Source organism: Pongo abelii, chromosome 6 (assembly GCF_028885655.2).
Source record: "Pongo abelii isolate AG06213 chromosome 6, NHGRI_mPonAbe1-v2.0_pri, whole genome shotgun sequence".
Taxonomy (NCBI): domain Eukaryota; kingdom Metazoa; phylum Chordata; class Mammalia; order Primates; family Hominidae; genus Pongo; species Pongo abelii.
The window spans coordinates 118,682,846-118,689,739 of record NC_071991.2 but is presented as its reverse complement, the minus strand read 5'-3'; the positions used below and the strand labels follow the sequence as shown (position 1 = coordinate 118,689,739).

At 35.7% G+C, this 6,894-nt stretch overlaps 1 pseudogene; it reads right to left on the bottom strand.

The window, feature by feature from the left end:
- Positions 1–5,351: 5,351 nt before the first annotated feature.
- On the bottom strand, positions 5,352–5,898 carry LOC100458425 (cytochrome c-like; annotated as a pseudogene).
- Positions 5,899–6,894: the final 996 nt, after the last annotated feature.

Below are 6,894 nucleotides of genomic sequence, written 5' to 3'. Positions count from 1 at the left end.
GCATGATAACAATTCTATAACATTCTTAAAATGACAAAATGATAGTGATGGATAACAGGTTGGTGGTTGCCAGGAGGTGTGTATTCTCTTGAAAGTGAGATGTATTTAAAATTTTCAGGGGTCATGTATGATTCCAAATTGTCCTGTATACCAAATTAATTTGTTAATTTAATAGACACGTGGAGAATCATCTGTGTACCTGCTTCTATTCAGATGCTGGAAATATTTCATCACTATTTCAGGAAATGCTCAAAGATAACAAGTGAGAAGCATGAAAATGGAATCATACGTTAAGCCCTTGGTGAGATCTACCATGAATGAGAAGCTCCAATTAAAAGTTCTGTCTCCCTCAAGGAACTGTGAGAAATTATGAGAGGATTTGTCATCTGAGTTAAGGATCTGGGAGAGTAAGCAGCTTAGGTTGTTCAGATACAGGTGCAGAGAGTGAAGCGTGTGGCCTCTGGAGTCCTGGAAGGAGGCAAATGGACCAGTAATGAGTATGAGCACTCAGTAGGTATACCACTGGTGATGGAGAGATGACAGTTCTGCTGGGCTGGATGGAAGCAATGGAAATGAGGAGGTGGAAAACGTCGGCTCCTATGAATCAGTGAAGGCTGTGTGTGAAGGGTAGTAGTGTAGAAAAGAACAACAACAAAAAATAAAAATAAAAATAAAATAAAAAATTCTGCAAAATGAGTCCCATGTCTTAGTGCTGAAGTAAGACCATGCAAATGAGTTCTAGGACAACTGGCGGCTTGAACTGATAAGCAGATACTTCACCAAAGTTTCGCGTGCAAATCAGGGGAGGGTGGGTAATGGCATTTAAGAATTATTTGGGACCATAGTTCTGATGTGGCAAATGAATTTCACCTCCAATACTAAAAACTATACTAAACATTCTCCAATAGCGAAACAAAATGGAACAAACTAACTAAAAATCTGTGAGAGGGTTGCTATTGTTCTCATTTACAGGGAAGAACTGGTTTAGATGACTAAGCACCTGGGCTGAGGTCACTTAGAATCAATTAATAGATGTAACCAAGATCCAAATTATCTGTCTGACTTCAAGTCCAACCCTCTCACCTCAATCCTTGCAATGAGTTCAACAATGATGGGGGGCAGGGTGGCCTGGAGGTATAGAAGAGATGGGGAATTTCAGAAGGTGAGATTATCCTGGAATCGATAGAATCTGAAAGTTAGTTAATTCCCCATGCTTGATTTTTCAAAGTAAAGTGAGCAGTTTTCTTGGTTTTGGCTTCATGAATGGAGATGGAAAATTTGACTATTGGATAAAACGCTATGAAATACCAGATGCTATATTTGAGCAGAGCTTCTCTGAGTAAATAAATTACACTTAAAAATACGTCCAAGCCTCAGCAAGGCCACAACAGTTCTACAGAAAATATTTCAAAATAAAAGTGCAAAAAGTGAGCAGCTTAGGGATTCATAAGTAACCTTTCCTATTTAATCAGGAAACAAATTCAAAATAGTACAGATGTGGTACCTTTTGTGTGGTGGTGAGGGGTGGGAGAGTGGCCTAGAATTGGAAATGCAGTTAGTGAAACATATTTGGAAGGTTAGGCTGATTCCAGCTTCCTATCTAGGTCACAGGTATATAAAGGAAAAGCATTGTTGCACATAAAATACTGCCAGCCTGTAAGTTTTGAAGGTCAATGTCATTGTCTAGAATTCCAATGTTTCCATCTAATTCCTTGGAACAAGTATTATTGAAATAAGTCATATTAGGAAAAATAGCCAACAAATTTATGACACTACATAATACATGAAAAAGCACACAAAGATTGCAATAACAATATGCAGTATATATATATATTTTTTTATTTTGTGTTTGTTTTTCTATTGTATATTTCTTAGACTTGTTATGACCACATGGGATTTTGGCCTGCTGGAGTGTGTTGCTGAACTATCTGTAGTGACCATGAAATTCACCAGAGAACAGGTCTTTATGCAATACTAACAATTGAATGATGCTTTGTTACTCATATTTCTACTGTTTTGCCTTTCAATGCAAACAATGCATTCCAATTTAATGTAACTAGAGATCTTAATGTTTAATAAAAATGCCATCGTCACAGTGAGTCCTTTTGTGCTTAGACTAAAGGGTTCCCATAGTCAGTTCTTAATAAAGAACTGAAGTTACAGACTTAAGCAATTATGTTGTAGGAAAACAGACACTTTGTTCAGTATTTGTTCAGTTGCTTCTTCTCTGAGAGTTTTTTGGTAGACTTTTTAAAAAATGGAATGTGGATAGAAGTGTTTTCAGATGACTTAATATGAAGCTTACTCATTGTACTTAGATTTATATGAATGTTAGGGGTGTAGTCACATTTTCCCATTTATTCTGTGGCAGTGAAAAACATAAAGCATTTTCTCCAAAAGTCTGATAAATATAAATTTCTAAACACCTTATACACTATGTGTGTATTATGTATATGCAAGGTGTGTGTGTGTGTGTGTGTGCGTGTGGTATATTTAGGCGAATCCACGGTTACTGCATCATTGTTTGACATTACCAACAGTTAACACTGCCATATAAGACTTCAAAAAAAGTATTTTGTAGAATATGATGCTGAGTCAGAAATTTTTCTAGAGGGTAATATTTTATGACAGAATTATAAATTAGTCTTCAGAGGATGCCACTAGTAACCTTAATAATTGCTTATAGTTCACATTTGCGCCCAATTTCAAGGAAAGGGAAGTTACTTTGTAGTCATGATTCCAATACGTATTTTAGATATGGGTTACCATATACAGTATATCATTTAACATGATTTATAAGCAAGACAAAAATGCTAAATTTTCCCACACTGAAAGACCTATTAAAACATCAAATCCAAACTAGAATCCCCTATGCAGTGAAATCAAAAGTTAAATTTATTTGAATAGTTATTTTTTATTCAATTCATTTAAAAATTCAAATTTTTATGGTATCTAGAATTTTCTTGTATGTTACTAGAAAAGTAATAGATTAAAAACTTAGAGTATTTTTTATGCAAAGATATATTTGCTATAACGCCATTCTACTGTATCCTACATGTTTCATAGTAAATTAAACCACATTTTATAGGCTGTGTTGCTAATGTATCAAATACAGTGCCATGAAATCTGTGAGCACTCCAGCTTTTTGAACTGTACTATTTTGCCCTTACAGGAAAGGATGAAGTTTAAGGGTTTTAAATTCACATTTTTATAAAAACTCTGAATAATAGTTTTCAAACAACACTTAGATGTGGTATTTTAACCCGTATAGATATAAAATTTGACACGTTTACTTTCAGTTTTATTATTTTACCTCTCTCTTTTTTTCTCTCTCTTCTGCTATATTCTTTAAAAGCTAGGCAAGTTTCTGGCCATCTTGCCACAGGTTTGAGTTTATAATCCAATATAAACATGCTTGAATATTTTAAAGTAATCCTACCCCCAGAGTTGGTCAACTTTTTTCCCCCCACAAATGTTTTCTTCCCTGATTCAGTTATTTATTGCTGTGTAACAAACTACCACAATACTTAGTAACTTTTTTTTTTTTAAGTATGTTATTTCTCAAGTTTCTGTGGGTTTGTTGATCTAAGCTGGGCAGTTATGCTCCATGTGGTACCGTCTGGAGTTACTCATGTGATATACTCAGGTAGGAGCTTAGCTGGAGCTAGAACATGCAACACAACTTTACTCATATAGCTGGTGCCTCGGGGAAGTGGTTGGGATGGTGTGGATGGAGAGAGAGAGAGCTAGGCCTCTCTCTTTCTGCATGTAGTTTCTCATTATTCAGTAGTCGTCTGAGTTTCCTATATGGTGACTAGATCCTGAAGACAGTGAAAATGGAAGCTGCAAGGTATCTTAGGGTCTAAGCCCATAAGTCACATAAGATCTCCTCCATGCATTCTATGGGTCAGAATAAGTCCCAGGGCCAGCCTAGGTTCAAGAGAAGAGGATATAGATTGACCTCTTGATGGTAAAAAACAAAGTGGCATGAACTTATGGGAATGGGGGAATTGTTGGTAGCCATATTTGCCTATAATTTACTACTCCATATACAGAAAAATGATACCAAGTGAACTCTTCTTCTTGAGGGTGGATGCAATTAAAATTCTGAGGCTTTTTGGAAATTTTGTATTTAACAATATTATCTAATTCTTATATATACATTTTATATATATTCTTATATAGTTATAGTAATATAAAGCAGGTTATAGTTTTATATAAAATATGGCACCTATTGAAGAGAGAATGAACATTTCGTTTCTTTTAATCATGATCCGTGGTTTTGTTTTTAAGTCTTATGATCACACATAGTTTTAAAATTTGTGTATATCTCCTCTACTTTAATCACTTTTAGTTGGCAAAAGCACCATTCCCAATCACAAATACACAGCGGTTCTACGATTTTCTGTTTCTGAATGGCTGTTTTTTTTTTTTTGAGACAGAGTCTCGCTCTGTGGCCCAGGCTGGAGTGCAGTGGCGCGATCTCGGCTCACTGCAAGCTCTGTCTCCCAGGTTCACGTCATTCTCCTGCCTCAGCCTCCCCAGTAGCTGGGACTACAGGTGCCCGCTAATTTTTTGTATTTTTAGTAGAGACACGTTTCACCGTGTTAGCCAGGATGGTCTCGATCTCCTGACCTCATGATCTACCACGCCCAGCCTCTGAATGGCTGTTTAAAGACAATCCTAAATTATAACTTAGTTTGACTTCGATTGCAAATAATTCAAGAGTGAACTTTAACTTGCTACTATTTTAAAAGCATGCTACCTTACAGATCATCTATAAAATGTGAGAAGTGTTAAATAATCTTTATTTGGTATTACGCATACACCACACTAAAATGCCTTTCAATAAGTAAAAGGAACTATTTTAAATACAGGGAATTCTAATTAGATTGACATAGTTAAGGCCAAAAATATAAAGTAGACATTGCTACCTTATCTTCAACCCTTGCCTTTAAGAGGCAAATGAACACAAAACACAGGTGAATCTTGCTTGGTTCTGAGATAGTGAAGGAATTTCCCCAGTATTTAAATATATTCACATAACCAGTTATATAAATCTAAATATAAAACCAATCTCCAATACGTTTTAAGATGGCATTCACCATCTTTGTGAAAAGTTGAACATTACTAACGAAGTCTAATCATGTCTTTAGAAAGGGTAAACAGCGATAGCATTTACTGAATTGGAATTACTATTAAAATTCAAAAAACTGAACGTATTCATTTAACTGCAAGCCAGTCTTAGTTTTACATCAGGACTGCTCAACAAAATATTCTGTCAGTTATTCATGATCTGAATTCTGGTGTGTGAGGTCTATTAAATTATGGTACACATAAAAAAGTCATAAGACATTTCTGTTTTGTAATAAATAAGGCAGGGGCCAATTATTATTCATTAGTAGCTTTTTTTGAGATAAGCTATCAAGTCTTCTCTTTCTGCCTTCTTCTTAATGCTGGCAAAGATCACTTTGTTCCAGAGATGTGCTCCTTGGGTTTCTCCAAATACTCCATCAGTGTATCTTCTCCCCAGGTGATGCCTTTGTTCTTATTGGCATCTGTGTAAGATAATCCAACGGCTTGACCTGTCTTCCGTCCGAAGAGACCATGGAGATTAGGCCCAGTCGTGTGCTTGCCTGCCTTTTCCACAGTGTGGCACTGGGCACACTTCTGAATACAAATCTTCTTGCCTTTCTCAACATCATCCATATTTAATCCTCTCTTTTGTTGCTTGTGCTATGAAGGATGACACTCAGAAGCTGGATGTCACACTCTGTATATTCTTTTCGAGTCAACAAAAAGTTGGCCTTTGAAGTTGAGCACATGAGTTTGAATCTCAGCTCTGTCTGGTCATAGCAGAAAGACCTTGAGCAAGTTTCACTTTTCTCCACTGTATTTATAGGATTATTGTGAGAATTAAATAAGTCTATATATATAAAGTGCTTAGAAAAGTGCCTGATGCACAATAAGCACACAATAAATATCAGCTTTAGAAATATACATTATCAGTAACTATTATTATGTAATATAAATTATCGGTAGCTATTGTAATAGCAATACCTTTGGCTTATACCTCCTGGAGCTGTAAAGCTCTGTGGTTTTATTAAGCTTAATCATTAATCCTGATTACTTCTCCTGGCTCCCCTACCTCCTGCCAAGTAAAAGTAGGAAGTTATCCTTACTCTTTTATAGGTGTAAGAACTGGCTGATTAACAGGAGTCCTAAAGAAGTGATTTACCAATGTTAAAAAAATTGAAACCCATATTAAGAAATATAATTTCTACTGTATCCAGGACATAGACACACAGACACTCACCCACACATGATACTGTACAAATGTTTCATGAAGAATACTTATCCTGAATTTATGCTTTGAACTGTTTTTTTTTTCTATTTTTCAGTGAATTAACAGCAACAAAATGTTGGTTGTGACCCATTGTTATTAATTTCATTACCTACCAAGGGTTCTAAGCTATATCTTATGGTCAGTGGATAATAGGCTACTAATACATTAGACTTTATGCACACGAATTGTTTCAGGTGTGGTGCTATAAGAATATGTCACATGTAATTTCCAATCTGGTTGGCTTGGTTACAGAGCAGATTGCTCTTTCAGAAATACACCGTGACCTCCCTACTCAAGAGGCTTCATAAACTCTTCCAGTGAGACACAGCAGCCTAGGAGAGGCATGTGTACAGTAAGTGTTATGATTTTTTGGTAGTATAATAAGCAAAGTACCTTTTTGTTTATTTGGAGCTACATGAAGCTAGGCCGGAATTCCAGCTTCATAACTTACTATCTTGTATTTTTGAGCAAGATATTTAAACTCAGTTTTGGAGCCTTAGTTTTTTTATTTAAGTAACACACAAATAGCATAATATTGGTACATGGAA